This window comes from Podarcis liolepis, assembly GCF_965112155.1.
Source record: "Podarcis liolepis genome assembly, chromosome: 7".
Lineage (NCBI taxonomy): Eukaryota > Metazoa > Chordata > Lepidosauria > Squamata > Lacertidae > Podarcis > Podarcis liolepis.
The window spans coordinates 77,445,769-77,465,700 of record NC_139561.1 but is presented as its reverse complement, the minus strand read 5'-3'; the positions used below and the strand labels follow the sequence as shown (position 1 = coordinate 77,465,700).

Genomic DNA, 19,932 nt, shown 5'->3' with positions numbered 1-19,932 from the left:
TCAGCTCCAGACACAACTACAGCGTCTTCACAAATACGCGGCCATCGAGGGGCAAAATCTACCCATCGACGTCCAAGCCCACTCCTTCCATCCAGGCGATTGGATCGTCGTCAAAGCATATCCGAGACTACCCCTTCAACCTGTGTGGGAAGGCCCTTACCAAGTACTACTGACCTCTCCGACGGCCGTGAAGGTAGGAGAAAAGAGCGCCTGGCTACACCACACGAGGTGCAAAGGGTCACCACCACCCCAGGAAACGCCAGGGGACTCCGGAGAAGATTACACCTATACAACCCCACCTCCCACACCGGACACCTACATCGACGACGAGGAACAGACCGGACCAGCAGATCGGGGCCACGATCGGGCTCAACAGACCGGACCAGCAGATCGGGGCCACGATCGGGCTCAACAGACCGGACCTGACACCACGACATCCAACTGGACGTCCGAGGTCGTCCCCGACACCGACGCTATTAAGCTTCGCTTCAAACGCTCCGACAGTTCCGTCTGACAGCTCCCTGCACCACCGCTTCACCTGACAGCTTCGTTTGACAGCTCCCTGCACCACCGCTTCACCTGACAGCTTCGTTTGACAGCTCCCTGCACCACCGCTTCACCTGACAGCTTCGTTTGACAGCTCCCTGCACCACCGCTTCACCTGACAGCTTCGTTTGACAGCTCCCTACACCACTGCTTCATCTGACAGCTTCGCTCCCTACACCACCGCTTCATTTGACACTTCTGTTTGACAGATGCGCATTTGACAGTTACAAACTATATCTTTCCCTATACGCACACCAGCCATGGGTCTTGCCTGCGCCGCCCTTCTTCTCTTCACCTTATCCAGGACCATGTTTACCTTATCGGACCACTGCACAGGATTGCGAACGGACTATCACTTCTTGGACTATCACGAGGTCGAGACAGGGGGAAGGTCTAACCCTGACCGAATGGGGGACTTTGACTTCTGCCTTCCTGAGTCTCGGACCCTACTACGCCATTCCCTAGTACCCCGGCTCACCAGTGACGAGTACTGGGAACTTTTCATCCGGAACAAGGACCTACGCCGTATCGGGTCTGCCGCCCTCACTATAGACCATTCTTCTTACCGCCTGACTTGCCATAACGGAACTTATCTCCTTTACAAAGATGGGGAGACCACGCAAAACCCGAACTGGACCGAAGTCGAGATAGGAGGGGCCTCTCACGCTTACACGGATACCAACCACCCCTCTGGAAACTTGATTTTCGGCTTCCAGTGTCTCCTCTCTACCCCGGAAACCCGGAAGCCTCAACTCCAGGGACTCTGCCTGCGGCGGTTCTGTTGCTTATGGAACCTTGGGGTCACTCGGGAGTGGAAAGGGGCAGAATATCTCGAAGGATGGCATCACCCCATACACCCTTCACGCCCTCCCACCTGGGACCATGCCGGACCCCTGAGATGCGGCGGAATTGCCAGGGACAGGCGGCTACTAAACACCACTGACCCACTCCACCCAGTCGGTACAGCACCCCGACAATTCGGCACTGACCCCACACTCCCGGGAGAGGACCTCCTCTCTTCCTGGGAACAAAACTCCTATATCAAACTCCTCAGCCAGGTCGCAAAGGAAGCACCCTACTCTGACTGTTGGATCTGTGCTCACGCGCCCAGTCACCTACAGCAAAGCCTTCCACTGGTTCCGGTACCAGTGACCCTTGAGCAATTCCGTTCTGGAAACGTCACCTCCTGGAACCTAACTGCACTCAACTTAACACATCAGTATCTCTACCTCACAGGCCCTACAAAGGGACCCCTTTGCCGCAGCTTCTCTGGGGAAGGAACCTTCATTGGGTCCAGCACATGTACCTCCACTCTCGAGATCCTACCCACTGGACTAGTCACCGTCACCAACACTAGGGGTCTTCGGACTTTCCCTAACCTCACCACCGCCTGGGCCGCTGTCGTTGGACACCCCTTGGACTGGAGGCCCCAACCCACGGACTCCACACTGCTGCAGACTTTTGCTTCAGGCAGAATGGAGTCTTACCTTAGCCGCTTATTCTGGGTATGTGGACATCGCGCATATACATGGGTAAGCCCACACATGTCTGGATCCTGCTTCGTCGGCTACATCGTTCCCGGAATTAGGATAGTCCCACACCTTCCCCCCGGGAGACAAAGAAATAAGAGGGAACAGAAGGAGCTGTCAGATCTGTCAGATGTCGCTGCAAATGGAGAAACCGTAGGCCGGGCGCTTTTCCCCGCCTATGGTGCCGGTTCAAATCATGTGGATATTCTCCGACTCACCGACATCCTCCTTAAGTTCATGCAGGAGGCGACTCAGATCACAGACTCTCTCATGTCGGAACTATCCGAGGTAAGACAATTGAGCCTACAGACGAGAATCGCGACAGACTTCCTCTTGTCCAGCCAAGGAGGCACCTGCGCATTAATAGGCACAGAGTGCTGTACATATGTGACTGACCAGACCTTGAATATAACTGGACATTTAAATAACATTCATGAACTAGTAGGGAAGCTCCACGATATCCAGCATGAGGGGCTATCCGATGTGGACTTATGGGGATGGTTGCCCAAGCTGGGGTGGCTCAGACAATTATTGAAAGTCGTGTTGTTCATCATTTTAACTATTTTCCTTTGCGTCTCCATCCTGTGTTGCACTATGCATTGTATTACCCCTTGCTGCTCTTTCCTCCGTCATTCTGCTTCTCCTAACTCCTTCCCTCTTCGAGCCTATTCCCACTCCCGACATGCTCCCACTTTCCCAGAATACGTACAAATGAGGCATTTGGGGGAAGGGGAATATGAGATCACCGAAATATAGTGCTCCAATAGTGCGGAGAAAGGATTTGCAAGTTCTTACAGAACTTTAATGCAAATCTATCTCCGAATGGGGGACTGATACGGACCGAGGGGGGGGGTGCCAATTCCCCCCTTCTTTTTTGACTGTCCGAGGCGATGACCTCGAGGGTGCCACTGCACACCCACCCTCAAAACCCCTTCACCGTTGCACAAGCACCACACTTTCCCAGACCCTTTCTGAGCGAGATAAGCTCGAAAATACATATATTCCCTATTTTTCCTATGCCTATCTGCGCTCCATACTTAGAACGAGTAGACCGTGTATCCCTGCTTTCCCGCTTATTCCTATGGCCGCGCTTTAGCCAATCACAGCCATGCATTCATCCTGCAGGAGCTAGCTCACGAAGCTACTGCACGCCTCATTTCATTCCTGACAAGCTGCTGACGGCCCCCCACTGCGAGAACAATGGATCCGAAACCAGAGACCTCGTAAAACTGTCAAAATCCTGTTACAATGTATCCATTCTGCTTCCGCCTGTCAAAATGTATCCGTTCTGTTTCTGCCTTTGCCCTACAGTACGGAATAGGCTGGAAACCATTGAAATCTTTAGAAATTGATATAAAATCGACCGTAACTCCAATTTCCTCACTTTTGGTGTCGTTCAACTCAGCTCCCCTTGGACTCCATGATGCTACCCCTACTGCCATAATTCCCCAAGCGGCAGGTCACGTACACAGGAACTTCTTAATCCTGTCAGATCGCTTCGGCAAACCCTTTCCCCGGGCAATACGAAGTGGCAGACGATGCATATCTCTGACCCATTGTCTTGCCACCACCGGTACTCAATAAATGTGTATCTATGTATATTTCTTGCTCTGCATATTCCCCCTCCCTCATCCAAAATGTTAATGAATGCAATCCCACCCCTTCCTTAATCTATTCATGACGTGTGTAATATATTCATGATGTAATTCACAAAACTTGACCTTTCCATAATGTATTCATGACACTTCCTGCACTGTATTCTGGGTCACGGAGGGAACCTTTAAAAGTCCATGTCACCCCATACTCGGGGTTCAATGCCATTTTGAACCTGTTGTGCAATAAACTCGGATCTTTGTACTTTGCTCCTGTGTCCGGCTGAGCTCCTTTCTTCTCCGCAAGGACCCGCGGACTCTGTCCGACGAGCTGGGTGGCTGTGCACTCACGCACCCAGATTTTACCGTGACACAGGGTTGCTGGGAGGAAGAAGGAGGAAGAAAGACTGGGATCCATCTTGGGCAGGCTGGCTGCAGGCTGGCTGGGAGAAATGCCCTGTGGCTGCACTACTGTGGGGGGACAAATCCCTCTTGAAAAGAGTATTCTGTAAGATCTGGACTCCCTATGTGCAGACTGAAAATAGGGTAAATAGGTGAATAAACTATATTTCTTAAAGTCTCTGCTGTGTCTCACTTCTGCAAGGGACCACAGACCCTGGGTGCATGCCAGCAACCCCATGGGCTCTTGCCACTGCTAGGCAGACAGAGAGGGAGGTTTTCTAACTCTGCTGCAGAAGCATGTCATTTCGTTCCCAATGCTGCTATAAACCTTAGGGGAAAGGTCAAGAGCAGCAGGAGATCAAACATCATTAGGATCACAAGGCTGCCAGCTGAGCAACGGGAAAGCAGGCTGGGAGGGAAAGACCTTGAAGGACCTCTGATAAGACTTACTTGTTCCTCAAAATCCTTGACAAACAGTTGTTTGATGATAGGATAGTTTATCTTCTCACTTCAGCTGCTCACACTCTCCTCTCTGGACTTTGTGGCAGAAGAACTAGTTCAGAGTTTTACTGAAAAACAAAGCAATTGTCCAAGTCCCATGGCAACCACAGTGAAAAACATCCAGATGGGCAGTCCTGATTCCTTGTCTTTCTCAGTCAGGCCGAGATGCATTTCCATGACAGGAAGCCTAGGGTAGATGCACTCCACTGATGTAATGTGGGGAGGGTCAGGGGGTGGTTGTCCCAGGCACAAAATTTTGAAGGGGCACAACCAGGTGAAGGTAAGGTTGTGGGGGGTGGCAGGTGAACTAGCGAGTGACAGTGGGTGGGGCAGATGTGGGGGGGGCAGAGACAGGTGGGGCAGGCATGGAAGGGCTGATCCCAGTGTTTCCTGGTCCAGGACTCCTTTCTGCGGGTACCGCCAACCCATGGTACACCACTGCTCCCAACTACACATTTTTGTCCAAGTGCATCAAAATATATATGACAGAGTTGAGTCCAGGAAAAAGGAAGCCCTGCTGGTCCCAGAGGATATTTGCAAATCTTTTTAGTAAATAGGGAAGAGGAACAGAGAAAGATGAAGGACAGCACAACAGCTATGTGGTGTGACAGCTTCCAAAGAGCTTCTCTCTCCATTGTGCCAAGGAAAGGAAAAGAGACAGGTGCCAGGAGGAGGAGGAGGAGGGCAGCCTCATAGCAGCTGCAGAGGGATGTGTCAAATTAACACGCAGCATCGTTTGAGAGGGAGACCCATGTTGGCTTCAGAGCAGTTACTTAAAGCTCTTATAATAGCACTAGCTCAGCAGTGAAGGCATGTTATTTATTCCCTTTGTAGAAGGGCAGCCTTCTCCAACACAAAAAATAGTAATAATAAAGAATTCTGCCATCCCCCCCCCCCGCCCCCCGCAAGGAGCTCAGAGTCTCCTTTAATGCAATCAAGCTCAAAAAGAAATGGAAATCATCATAGTTCCAGGAGAAAATTTGGCTGCTCACCTGCTGCCTGTCCGATTTCTTGAATCAAAGCTCAGTCCACTCCTTGGAGGTTTCGCTTCCAGGTTTCTTAACACTTTTCTCCTTCAAACTCTCTTCCTTTCTCTCTTTTATTCCCTCTATCTTCTGTTCTTCGCACTACTAAAAGCAAATACTAAAGTGAAGATGCGGGCGAAGAAAATGTAAGATTGCTAGAGAGTTTAAAACTTCCCCTCCCCTTCTAGGTCTCTTAACACTTTTCACCTTCCAACTCTCTTCCTTCCTTTCTTTTATGCCCTTTCCCTCCTGGTTGTATGAGCAGCAGTTGGTAGTATTTCAAAAAAAGGGAAGAATTGTGCCTGTTGTCGATCTCTCAGAAATCTATATGTGCATGCATTCACACATAACCCTTAAAACATATTTGTGTGAGGTGTGGATCTTTTTTTAATTCAAATTGTTCATCCCACAAGAGATGTGTCTAAAGGAAGCATTTACACCCCACTAAAGATTCCTTTTTTGGCTAAAACTTTGGATAATACACTTAATTAATAAATAAGCCAATGCACTGTGCATATCCCTAGTATATTCTAGCCAAGTCTGGCCCTGTCACTTTTACAAAAGTCACCAATAAAAAGAATATTTTTAGAAACGTCACCGGGGTGTGTGTGTGAAAAAAGGAGTCAGGGGGTCGAAATAAGTGACGCAGAAAGAGCCCAGAAATATTCTTAAAGTGTGGTACTGGGGAAATATCCACATCGGGTTATTGTCAACTAGGTTTTACTCAGCTTAGACTCACTGAAATTAATAACCATGCCTAAGGTCCATTAATTTCAGTAGGTTTACTCTGAGTGGATGTTAGTTGAAGACAACATTATCAGCAACATTATCTTGTCCTGAAAGCTATATACATATAATGAATAAATAAATAAATGAAATACAGCTAAAGAAAAAAAAGAGCATAAAACGATTTTAGAATTAAAGACATCCGAGGAAATAACTGCATGATACTTAACTGTGGGGTGTTAACAGTGGGGTTTTGTCTGTCTGTCTGAATTGATATGGGGAGGCGATTTTGCAGCAGGACTAAGGTGCATGGAGAAGGGAAGTTTCATATTTCATACCACAGTCATGGAAGGACACAGAAAGCCCCGAGAGGGTGACTCGGGAAAGTCGTAGAAACATAGCACCGTAGAGTTGGAAGGGACCCTGAGGATCATCTAGTCCAACCCCCAATGCAGGAATATGCAGCTGGTCCATACAGGGATCGAACCTGCAACCTTGGAGTTATCAGCACCATGGTCTAACCCACTGAGCTATCCAGGCTCATCAGGCAGCACCAACCCAGAACAGAGAGAACCTTCAGCATCTTCTGCCCTGCCTTGAACCCTTGCCATGCAGTTTCTCTAATCAGAAGTAGCTCACAGATACCATTTTTGCACGTCAGCAAGTGCTGGGGCACAGCTGTGGTCCTGCTGCTTTCTTTCAGGAAAAAATACCCATCAAGGGGGGGGGGGCTCTGCAGAGGGATATATTGAATTAACACGCGAAAGGGAGACCGGTTGCATTGGCTTCAGGGCAGCTACTTAAAACTCTAAAAGTAGCACTAGCTACTTGTGGCATGTTATCTATTCCCTTTGCCGCGGGAAAGAAGGGGCAGCCTTCTAGAACATCATTGCTGGTAATATTATTGTCTACAATACGATACGATCAGTCCTTTGCGGGGGACGCAGGGGTACACGTACCCCTAAACATTTTGTTGTTACCACCTCCCGATGGCAGCTTTCTTTCTTTCCCAGAAAGGAATCAGGAAGATGTTAGTGCACACAACCTCATGCCAATGTGGAAGTTACTGTGAGCTGTGTAATATGAGGTAATGCATGTTCTTTGTACTTCTGTCCATTTGTTGTATTTATTTTCCCTGACCTGAACTATAAAATGGTGGTTTTGGATGGTCAAATGAGAATACCCCTAAACATTTTTAAAGGAAAAAGCCACTTGATAATATAATATAATATAATATAATATAATATAATATAATATAATATAATATAATATAATATAATATAATATAATATAATATAATATAATATAATATTATAATATAATATAATATCACAATAGCTATAATATAATTAATGTAATAACAATAAAAAGGAAAAAAGGTAAAAGATAAAAATAAAAAAGTAAAAGGTAAAAAAAAACCAGCAACAACAATTGTTCTGCCAAGCAAATAGCTCATAGTCTCCTTTAACGCAAACAAGCTCAAAAAGAAACGGAAATCATGAGAAAAGTTCAACTCCTTACCTGCTGATGAACTAATTTTTGCAGCCAAGCTCAGTCGTCTTCTCGGAGGATTTGCTTCGAGGTTTCTCGCGCTTTTCTTCGTCCTGCTATCTCCCTCTGTCTATACCCTCTCCCTCCTGATCGTCCCACTACTAAATGCAAAAAAGATTGCGAAGGTAACCAGCGAGGATGAGATAAGATCGCAACAAATAGCCGAACCCGCATTCCTGGCCAGAGTCCAAGCAGCCTTTTTACCAGCAGGGATGCTGCCTTTTCTGGGAAGTCCCAAAGGATCGCCTGTGGAAGCATCCCATGAAAGTAAGTAAATATGTTTCCAAACAATGCTAAATAGACACTCATGGAAGCAACCTATTCATCCACCTGGGAAAACTTGTCAGAATGAACACATCTTCAATTGTTTCCTGAAATTATGGGTAGCCTGTTGTTTCCAGAAATTATGGGTTCCTGTTGTATCTCTGCAGGAATGCTGTTGCACAGAACAGGGGTTGCGTGGCGAGTTCCCGCCCCCCACCAGGATAAATAAAGACACGAGACACCATAATTTAAGGTTAAATGGGCAAATTAGACCACAACTTTATTGAATTCAGGAATGAGAGGCATTGGCTTAGGCATTGGTCCTATCAACTATCCGGCTCCAGCCAATTTGCTGGAGACACAGGAAGGGTTAACACCATAGAGGGGGAGTCTCCTGCTGAGGCACGTCAACTAGGAGCTCCCCCGGGTCACCGCTGGGGGGGTACCTTGGGCCGACACCTCCATAGGCTTCGGACAGGGCCACGCCCCCCGGAGTCCTTTATCGGACCACCCTTTATTCACTGGGGGGAGGTGATGGCGTTCCTCCCCCCCCATCCTCTTAACCCCTTCTTACCAATGCCTAACCGCCACACGAGCAATCGCTCGCTGCCAATACTCTCATGCCTGAAAGTCCCCTTTGCGATATCCATCAGCCAAATATCATTTCCCGCATCCAAAAGATGCACACCATCAAGCCGGTAGAGGGCCTCGCAGTTGAAACGTATGCCCGGGTAGTCAATGACCCTCCCACCCAGGGCTGCCACTCTACGCACCACCGCCCGATCCAAGGCTTTCCTAGCCCTCTTTATGGCTATCAGGCACCTGCAATCTCTCCAAACCCGCCTCTCCATCAACAAGGTCCAAATAAAATAATAGTGACATTTGGGTAAAAGGCCTTAAGTTCCTCAAAGTCACTAAAGATATGCCACATCAAGTTGACTGCCTTTCTGTAAGCTAACTCATTTTCGCCTAATTGGCTAACAAAAGCATCTGGGGGCCCCTCCGCTGCCGCTCTGGCCCTAATTGCGGGCAACATTTCGGCCCAGCGCATTCCCCTCCGAGAGATCCAACATATATTGATGTAGTTAAGGTGCAACCCGAGACCGGAATTGATGGCGCGGACCCTGGCCCAATGCACAATGCTGTGCCCGATTATCCAGATGCGCGCCCTCATAGCTCCTGCACCCTAGGTCCCCGTTAATGGCATGGTTTCTATCCCAGTGGACGGTGCAGGGCCTATACTCCAAATGTGCACCACAACGTCACCTGAAAGCAAAAGAAGGTAACAAAGCCAGGTCAGGTATCCTGTGAACAATCACAAGGTCTTACGAATATATCCCTTATATGCATCAGACTTCCCTTAAGGCATCAGACTTCCACTGCCCCCAAGTCCTTCATCCTTTCAGCTGAGAGTCCCAAATGCACTGCTGTGGTGGTGGCCCCAATCCTAAAGGAGTTAGCCGCAAATTCAGCTGAGGGTAAACCGCAGGCAGCAATCGCCCTTCGCATAACGCGCGTGGACTGATGCCGTGCAAGACGGGAGCCATCCCAATGTTTGAGGAATGGACCTGAGACGGTTGGTCTCACATACATGAAATGTTTAGTGTCCTTTACTGCTGATCGGTTTTGGAACATTGGACATGCAGGACTAAATGGGATCTGAACAAGGTCAGGTCTCTCAAACTAACCCCAGGCAGCGGAATCTGGTTAGGCCTTACAATCCACTTCGCCACTGCGCATAGCGCCAAAGGCAATGGAGTATGCAGCTGAAAATAACCGGGCCTTGTCCTCGGACCAACGGATACTTCTTAATTTTTTATTTTATTATTATTATTATTATTATTATTATTATTATTATTATTATTATACTACATTTATTTATTTATTTTGGAATTGGCATAGAATGTCATAAGTTAAGGGCCTTCTACCATCACTTTTAGGAGGCTGCAGCCTGCGCCAGCTCTACAGTGCCCTTCACACTAAGAAGGCCACACCAGGGTCTCTGGATTAAACAACCTTACAGAAAAGGAGATTGCTGCCCACTGGATGTTTAAGAGTCTCTGCTGCACGACCCAACACCCTCCAATGTACCAAGATTGCAGAGCTTCAGCCTTGGTAGGAGGTGTGTCAAGCCTAGGATTTTTAATTTGCCTTGAGGTGTGTCAAGCCTAGCTTTATTGTTGTTGTTGTTGTTGTTGTTGTTGTTGTTGTTGTTGTTGTTAATAATAATTTATAAATTTGCCTTGAAACTGCATAAAGACCACCCAAGCCTTTTTATAAGCTCTAAGCATGGAAGCTCTAAGCATGGAAGCTAATACTCCCTTCAGGACATCACGTTCCCAAGGCTCCAAAGGTGCTCCCGGAATGGCTGTGGCAATTTGCTGCGCCTGGGCATCCGTGATGCCCTTGTTAACCCCAGAGGTAAATTTGGTAGAGAAATAGATGTCTGGGACAGATTTGCCACTCTAGGAGAGTGCGATAATTGTTTAGACAGGACACTGCCAACTGTTTGATTGTCGGTCCAGAAGCATATCTGGTGATTCCTGAACTCTTCAGCCCGCAAATGCCATTGTACTTTTCCATGAACTTTAACCCAACCTTCAGGTTTGACTTGACCACTTTGGAGAGGTGCACTCAATGTTGTGGAGTGCGCAGTCCCGCTGACAGCTTAGCCAATCACCCACAAAAGGGGTGGCTAGGGGACACTACCCAGCATGCAAAGTTGAGGTGACCGAAGCGTGAATTTACCCTGGCCAAGGGTGACCTTCTTGAGGGGAAGAAGTTGCAGAATTAATTTTTAAGTGCTGCTGGTAGGCAATTGCGTCCAATTCATGGTCAAAACTGGACCCTCTGTTTTGTCCGCCACCAAAGGTACCCCAAGCTCCTCAGCCAGGGAGGTGAAAGCCTCTAAAGGAGAAGTGCAATCAGGGCTATTACTAATGATGGGGGGGGGGAAGAGTTATCAAGGTAATGGGTCACCCCTTCAGAACCAGTTCTAAAGCGAAGAGCCCAGTCCAGAATTGCACTAAATGACTCAAAGGCTGCACAAGCTACTGAGCACCCTATCGGCATAGATTTGTCTATGGAATAAGCCCCCTCAAATCTAAAACCTAGCCATAGAAATTCCTCAGGGTGAATTGGCAGGAGACGGAAAGGCGACTCAATGTCGCACTTAGCCAAGAGCGCGCCCCTGCTGAACCTGCGCATACGGTTTACAGCCTGATCAAAGGAGGCATATTTCACAGAACAAGACTCTTAAAAAATACTTTAAAAAACTGTCCGAAACCCCTTCTTCTTTTTGACCAGACCCCCCCTTCTGCACCTTCAGGCTGGTAACTCTCCCGTTGTGGGGAAGAAGGAGTCTTAGAGAGTGGGGGAAGGTGGGGACCTTCATGGCAGGAGCTTGTCCTACACTTGAGTAGGACCCTGGCAGAGACACATACCCAACTGGCATGTTCTCTCCCTCCTGGTCGATCTTTTGGGAGCTTCAAAAGCTTTATTCAGCCCAAACATCACAGTGACTGATGCCAACAGACATTGGCACACTTAGGGATCCGTAGAGTCTTCGCAGCTTGCGTAACAGACCTCAGCAACTCAGCATTTTGGCTAATTTGCTTTATTTACATATAAACACACATGGAGCACTGCAACATGGCTCCCTCTCTCTCTAGCATCAGACAGCAAAGAGAAAAAGAACAAAGGACAATAGTCGCACTTCATGGAACACAGTAACACAAACATCCTGTTTCCGTCACTTCCCACTTTGTGGAGTCAAAACATACACTGTCATGTGATAGACAACAATCCCATGACTGCAATCATGGAGCAGGAATTCTAACACTTCAGTCCTTGCAACTGCTTCATTGGGGCAAGAGGTACTAGGAAGAGTTGCTGTGTTCACTTGGCCCGCGCTGTTCGGTTTTTTTTGAGTAAAGAGTTAACTTCACTGAAAAGGGGTGTTTTATTGTTTGCCAACTCCAGCTCCCATGACCTTTAGGCACTTTATCCTTGCATATCGGGTGCTGCTGATGACACCCAGAGGGTTCTGGTGAATTATACGTTTCCATTTTTAAAACAACCACCACCAAAAGACATTAAAATAATAATAATTAGATGATCAGGTTTTTTATTTTAAAAATTCCATAGATCTTAGGCTTCTCATTTAAAAAAAAAAAACTCTAAGTGAAATAATCTGAATGCCAGCATAATACCCTTTCAGTTACTTTTTAAAATTAGTATCTCTATCCAATGTATAAGAATTATGACCAATACTGAAAGGAGACTTTGGGACAAATGAACTTTTTCCTATTCATACTTCTTTCAGTCCACTAATGAATTGCTCTGTATATGATGTCAGACTAGAAAAAACTAGTGACCTATGTGAACCTGCTTGCAGGGATGGTCTCAAGTTGTAATTTATGCAGGCTGCAGCATTCTCTCTCTCTCTCTCTCTCTGTCTCTCTCTCTATCTATCTATCTATCTATATATATATATATATGCTGCATTTGCTTTTTTCTGTCACAATTACCATGCAAATCTATTTCAGAATTTTCTTTCCCGCATACACACTCAAACTGAAGGAGGGCATTTAGCTAGACAGGAGCCTCCACATTTGTGAAATAGAAAGTTGAGGTAATTTTAATCTGTTCTAGTATTTTAACTCTTGCATATCTTAAAGCACGACTGTAATTTTTTCCTGGTTTTATTGTTTCATCTTTTTGCAAACCGCTTTGAGGTTTTATTAGATTCAAATGCTGTATAAGTTTTCATGGAATAAACTAATTGGTTAAATTAATCTCCTTGATACTGCCATGAGATTTGTGTTATAATCAACACTGCTTTCACATGATCACTCTAATTATTTTAGAAATGTCGAGAAAAACCAGATGTATGGCAGCCCATATTGGTAGTGTAGCTTTTGCGGGGGAGAAAAAACCCTACACTTTTGTGTTTGGATTTTCTCCTTTTGAAATGTGGCCACCCTAACTAATCAGCTTTCAGTTTTCCATGAGAAATATTGTGAATTGTCTTGACTCCCCTCCAGACTGGTGTATTTTGTGGGTGTATTCTGCAACATGTCATTCACACAATAATAATGCATGGGGGGGTTATACTGGGCCATCCACATACAATTCCCCTCTATTAAAAGTTTTGCAACACTTCCCCAATGTCACTTGGTTACTCTTGCTCTGTAGTGTGACAAAAGTGAGCAACACCCACCCACCCATGAACATTTGTGTTACGACAAAGTTGCTGGGCTTTAGCAGGAAACAAGGAGTTGGTGCCTATTGCAAATGAAGCAGAATGACCATCCCAAAACATTTGCAGATGCAAAGGGTATTGAAAGTGGGATCATGTATAATCCCCCCGATATGAGCTCAGATATGAATGCTCAATAAAAAGGACACCTGGAAGTTCCCTACAGCCTTCCTCAAACTGATGCCTTCCAGATGTTTTGGGCTTCATTGGCCATGCTGGCTAGAGCTGATGGGAGTTGTAGTCCAAAACCTCTGAAGCATTACTTGCTTTGGGAAGGCTGAGGTGAAATACTACTATACTGTGGGGTTAGCACAGAACTAAACCACCCCACCCACAATTTACCACTCTATTTGTGGTTGACAATGGGGAGTTTCAACCATTTGTTTCATTGTGGTGGGTCAAAATAATGCAACCTGTTTGAGTGAGGGAATGGCATTTCATGTGGCATTCACTCCCTAACTCTTCAGCCCTGGCCTTCACACAAATCCATTTAGGTCTGGATAGATCAGGCCCATAGATCAATGTTAGTGCTACCCCCAGCATGATGAAATTTGAAGGAGTGGCTGCTTGAGCAGGGGGCTCCACAAAGCCACCCAACCTCTATTTTATCTTCAGGAAGGCTTGTTCCATGTTCGGTCACCAGGTGTTGCCATTTTCTTGGTCTAGCCCAACAGGGCCAGCTCTGCTATTAGCCAGTGTGAAGCAGCTGCCTCAGGTAGCAGATGCTGATAGTGTGCCTATTGGAGGCAGCCCAGTGGTGGCGGCTATCCCTAACCGTTCCTCTTGAGGATCCCTGCTAGCCAGTCTCGTCTTTTAAGATGCCGTGAGACCCTTTTCATTTCTCCGGTGAAAACAGGCACGTCCTATTCCATAATGATAATTTTACTATTTTTAGCCCCACACATTTTACTGGGTTGCCCCAGCCACACTGGGCAGCTAGCAACAAATATAAAAACATAATAAAACATTACACAGCAGGCACGTCCAACATGTAGATCGTGATCTACCAGTAGATCACTGGCCGTCTGTGGTAGATCACTAGTAGATCACTAGCTCCCCTCAAATAAGCTCATCAACTTTGACCTCAACCCCCCCAAAACGGGCCTTCCTTCTTCCTAAAAGAAGCTCAGCATCTTTAACCTGAACCCCCCCCCCAAAAAAGGGGGGTAGATCAATGCCAGTTTTTAACTCTGTGAGTAGATCGCAGTGTCTTGTGAGTTAGCCACCCCTGCTCTACAGGATTCCCTTCAGAAGGCTCGTGGGTCAGATAACTCCATACCCTCCAACATTTCTCCAATGAAAATAGGGACATCCTAAGGAAAAGCAGAGCATTCCGGGATCAAATCAGAAACCAGGGCGGCTTCTCTAAATCAGGGACATCCCTGGAAAATACGGATACTTGGAGGGTCTGCTTTTGCTGTTTTGGCTTCAACAAACCGACATGGCTACCCCTTTGGAAACAGACTGCCTAAGTCCCCTACGGCCATTTCCCTCATGTGAGGAGAGGACAGGGCTCCATTGCCCGTGTTCTGAAGTCATTCAGTGGCTGTGCCTTGAAAGAGAATATTATAAAAATGATATATAGGTGGTACATGACCCCAGTCAAGCTTGCCAAGATATATCATTTGTCTGATAATAAATGTTGGAAATGTAAGGAGGCTGAAGGGACATTCTTTCACCTCTGGTGGACCTGTCCAAAAGTGAAGGCCTTCTGGGAAATGATTTATAATGAGTTAAAAAAGGTGTTTAAGTACACCTTTCCCAAGAAACCAGAGGCCTTTCTCCTGGACATAGTCGGCCAGAAGGTGTTAAAGAAGGACAGAATTTTCTTTATGTATGCAACGACAGCAGCAAGAATCCTCATCGCAAAATATTGGAAGACACAAGATTTACCCACACTGGAAGAGTGGCAGACGCAATTGATGGACTATATGGAACTGGCTGAAATGACTGGCAGAATCCGAGATTTGGGAGAAGAAACAATGGAGGAGGTTTGGAAAAAATTTAAGGATTACTTACAAAAATTTTATAAGTTATATGAATGTTAAGAACTTGCATGATTTGGGAAATCTAGCTTCTGCAATGAGATTTGATGCTATGGGAATTTAAGTTATATTAATGAAAGGACTAATGTTTAAAATAATACCACATTTGTTTTCAGAGTGAACTGATAATAAGTATTTTAAACTTAAAAAATAATTATTTGAGAGAACAAAAGAACGCATGAAACAAGGTCATAATTTGCTGAAAATTTTATTGTAAAGAACGCATGGTGAGGGAGACGTGGGGAAGTCCGGTTGGTTAAGGAAAAACGTTTTGGAAAGATGATTCTTTCTTTCTTTTTCTCTTTCTTTTTTTCTTTTCTGTTATTTCTTTGTATCTGTATCTGGAAAAAATGTAATAAAAAATATTATATAAAAAAAATGAAGTCATTCAGTGGCTGATCCAGTTGGTTTCTGCCCATGGAATGGAGGGAGGGGCAGCGGCCATCTTGTCCTTCACCTCCAGCAACAAAACGTCTTGGGTTGACCCTGCTTCAGATAATAGATGTTGGGGACTGTGAATGTGGCGGAGAAAGGGGGCCAGGAGGCTGACCCAGGAAAGGGAGCCACTGGTTTATGGGGCTGGGAGCCAGACCAGAAGGAGGAGGAGGAAGAAGAAGAAGAGTTAGGGCAGGATGAGGTGGAGGAAGAAGAAACTGTTCAGCCAAGGGGTGGGCCAGTTGACTCCTCACCTTCCCCTGCTCCGCCATCTCCTAGTACTGTAGCCTTATGAGGCTTTGTCCTCGGGTGGGAAAAATATTGCGCCTGGGAAAGGGAAGTGGGAGTCAACAGACACTCAAGGAATAGTTTCGGAGAAAAAGCTTTTATTTCTACCATCCATGAACTGGTAGAAGGAGCAAGTGTGATAAGTCACAAAAAGCATGGACGAAGTTCACAGTCATGTGCACAAGCATATATACCGCTTTCCAGTTCCCTCCTCCTTTCTCCTCCCTCAGGAGTCCTCTGAGCATGAACAGAAAGCTGTCTTGGGACTATTGGACTCTTCCCAGGAAAGGGGTTTCAGAGTGCTCAGATATGTTTCAAACTCTTGTTCTGGCATGGTTCCCGGACAGAAAGTAAGTTGCAATGTGGTTCTTTAGCAAGGCCAGAAGGCATCAGAAAGGCCTGAGAAACAATGGACTGTGTTCCCTGCCTTTGTTGCAATCTTTTTAGTTACAGCAAGCGGAATGTTTCTGATGCTTAGCTAATGCCTTTTAGCTGCTGAGAAAAATGATTTTGAAAAGCTCTGAGAAGCTTTGAGCCTGCTTTGGTGGGGGGTGACTTGGGGCCTAGGTGAGGTCACCTGTCCTCACCTTCCTTCAGTACCAGGAGGGGCTTGAAGAGGAGTGAGCAGCAGCGCTTTCCATGTTGAAGGCGCCCTGTGGGAGCTGCTGTCGGCGTTTGTCTAGCCAATAAAGTGTCAAGAACCAGCCATGCATCTTCCTGAGCTGCTGCAGTGGGCCTGACCATTATGTTCCAGTGTGTTTTAACCAAAACAGCAAAACCACACATGCAAAACCCAAGCTCACAAAATCCCTCATACCCTAGATTGTCTGTAGGCTGTACTATCCTCAGACTGAATGAAGAAGCGAGACTCATGTTTTAAGGAATGCCATAACAAAAAGTTCAAAGTGGTTGCAAGTCCTTAACTTTATGAATCTCGAACTTTTAACTATGTTTTAAAACAATTTCCAGCCGCTGTGTTGCAGGCGACTCTCCCCGGCCACCTAACCCAGAATGTCTCCCTTTGAGAGATGACCCTCAAACCCAGGGAGAATAGAGGGGCTGCTGCATTAGTGTCAGGAAAGCATTTTTGAAGTAAAAGGGGGAGAGGAGAGTGGGCAGTGTGACAGTTTTGCTTTGTTCAGGGGGGAAATGCAAGCTCGAATTCTACAATTTCTCGATTTCTAACTGTTACTTTCTGCTGCCCAGCTTCCTTTTCTGCACTCTCAGCGCTTCCCCAGTCAGCTCAACAGCCCAGAAGGGATTTGCAGGCCAAGGAGAGTTTGAAACTTTCCCTCCCCATCCCATGATTCTGATGATAATCCTTCTCCCCACAATACTGCTATTAAGGGGAAGGTGAGGGCAGGTATGGTCTATGCCAGTGTTTCCCAAACGTTTTTGGGCAACGGCACACCTGTTTACCGGAAAAAAATCTCGCGGCACACCACCATTAAAGCCCCGCCCCCGTGACGTCATTCGGGGAGCCGGCGGCCCGGGCCTGAGCTGGAAGGAGAGGCGGTGCTTTTCGGCACAAGGCAATCGGCCTGGAATTGTTTCCCGCGCGCTGCGAAAGGGAACAGCTGCGGTCGCGCGAACCCTCCGGCGCTGGGAGGGGAAAGGGCGGAGTCGCAGAGCACCAGCTGGCCGAGCGGTTGCGCGCAGCGTTGCGCTTTTGGAGAGCGTGCGGCTGCTGCTAGGGGATCCGGGGACGTGAGCAGGCCTGGCCCGACCCGGGTTGAAGGAGGACAAGCCGGCAGCGCGCCAAGTGAGTTCGGTTGCGCGCGACGGCCCCCGCTCCCCCCACCCCCGCCGGATCCTCGCCGCCGCCGCCTCTCGCCCGCCTCCCTCCCACGGCACACCAGCCGATGTCTCACGGCACAGTAGTGTGCCGCGGAACACCGGTTGGGAAACACTGGTCTATGCATCCTTCTATAAGGGTACAGCCACAATAGCACAGAAAAAAGAAACATTAAACATGTTTGCTTTCATATTGAGTTGAAGATATGTAATTGAATAAAGTTTGGCTTGAGCTGGTAGATCCCAAAGGGTTACATCTGGATATTGGGGGTACAAGTACCCCGTTGGTTCCCTAGTACCTTTTATCACATCGACCGCAGCTGCACCACCCTCATCGTCTGCCATATTTCGCAGGGCATTGACCAGGGATGATTTGCCAACACCTGAGTCCCCTACGATGGTGATATCAAGGGTACGTTTGCCAGATGGCTGATTCATTTGAGCTAATGTGTCTTGTTTGCTGCTCTTACGAGCCACGGCTGCTCTTCTCTGAGAATTATCACACCTAAACAAGAACAGAAATATTGCAGCAGTTAATGCCTTCTGCATCTAACTCCTCTTTTAAAACAGCTGGATCGGTTGCCAGTTCAGTTCAAGGCCCAGTTCAAACTACTCACATTAGTTTTTAACTCTATTGAGCATTCAAAGGAAACCATGTTCTGGGTAAGCACTGGAACCCCAGGAATCTCTTACTGAACAGAAATTGGGGTGCAGGCAACATTATAGTTATTACAACATCTTAAGTAAATAGCTTCAACAAATGCTGTTGAAATTCCTGTTCAGCTTCATCTGCCTCTCTGTTTTCCTGCCTAAGCTCCTGAAATGGCTGCAATGCTTTGCAAATATTTTTCAGACGTTGAATGTCTGACATGGCTTCTGCTTGAGTGTAGGAGGCTCCTGCAGCCAATCGGATGCAACACCTTGGTTTTTGAATGGTTTTGGGAATCGAACACACACCCGGAATGGATTAAGTTCAAGAACCAAGGTTCCACTCACTGTATATTTGTTTGTTGTCCTTTCAAGCAACCGTTCACTGCTGAATACATAGCAGGAATGGTTGAGATATGGGAAAGTGAGCAAAGAAAGAAAGAGTCAGAATTAATTAGGTGGGGCTCCTTTTAGAGCTGAAAGGCAGCATAGAAATATTATTCCTTGATGGCTTCCTTGTTGACTTTTGCATTGTTACATTGATAGGCTGCATAAAGTGGAAGGGCTTTAAAGCTGTGGGGGTTTAGGGCGTCTTAGAGGAAATCGTTTCTTTTCCAGAAAAGTTCTAATATTCTGCAGGGTGCAGAGTGATGTTAGAGCAAGAAGCTGGCTTTGCAGACCGGGCAGGCCGGCAGGACACCAAACTCCCCACAGAGTGTTCCTAGATGGACAGCAAAGCCTTTGTCTCATCCGCCATCCTCAACCTGAGAAGGAGATGATGCAAGGGATCAGGGCGCTGCTACACTCCATGGTTTCTACAGCCATACGCAGAGAGGCTCGCCTTCCATTCCTCCAGCTTCTCCTCCAGCTTCCTGCAGCCTGGGGAGCTGTTGCTCTTCCCCACCCCCTGCAGACCGGGCAGGCAGGAAGCAGCTGAATCTGCAAAGCCAGCTGAGAAGCGGCTGCAGCAAGATCTTTTCCTATCCAGCCCACAGTGCCAGTAGTGGCAATTTTAATCTGAACTTTTAGACACAGTGTATTGTGATAAGAGTTCAGAAACTGTTTGCGCTAATAAAACTCCCAGTGGCAGAATTCGCCTTTTCCTATCCAGCCCACAGTGCCACTAGTGGCAATTTTAATCTGAGTGTATTGTACACAGTGTGTACACAGTGTTTTGCGATAAGAGTTCAGAAACTGTTTCCACTAGTAAAACTCCCAGTGGCAGAATTCGCCTATCACTATGGGACTTTTGGACTCTGAGATATGATAGCCATCTTCAGATATCTCAAGGGCTGCCATATGGAGTGCGGTGCAAGCTTCCTTTCT

The 19,932-nt window shown here is 46.8% G+C and overlaps 1 protein-coding gene and 1 pseudogene across 3 annotated transcripts in view; one reads left to right on the top strand and one right to left on the bottom strand.

The window, feature by feature from the left end:
* The window catches only part of LOC310712383 (interferon-inducible GTPase 5-like), a 323,482-nt gene that overhangs the window by 53,865 nt on the left and 249,685 nt on the right, over positions 1-19,932 (top strand). The gene's annotated exons all lie outside the window — the stretch shown is intronic.
* LOC310712395 (interferon-inducible GTPase 5-like) overlaps positions 1-19,932 on the bottom strand; it is a 195,324-nt pseudogene that overhangs the window by 12,214 nt on the left and 163,178 nt on the right. Inside the window, exons 3-4 of the transcript XR_014530096.1 lie at positions 5,563-5,697; positions 4,520-4,638 (exon numbers count right to left, since the gene is read on the bottom strand). The product of XR_014530096.1 is annotated as an interferon-inducible GTPase 5-like (transcript). The remainder of the gene's footprint in view (positions 1-4,519; positions 4,639-5,562; positions 5,698-19,932) is intronic.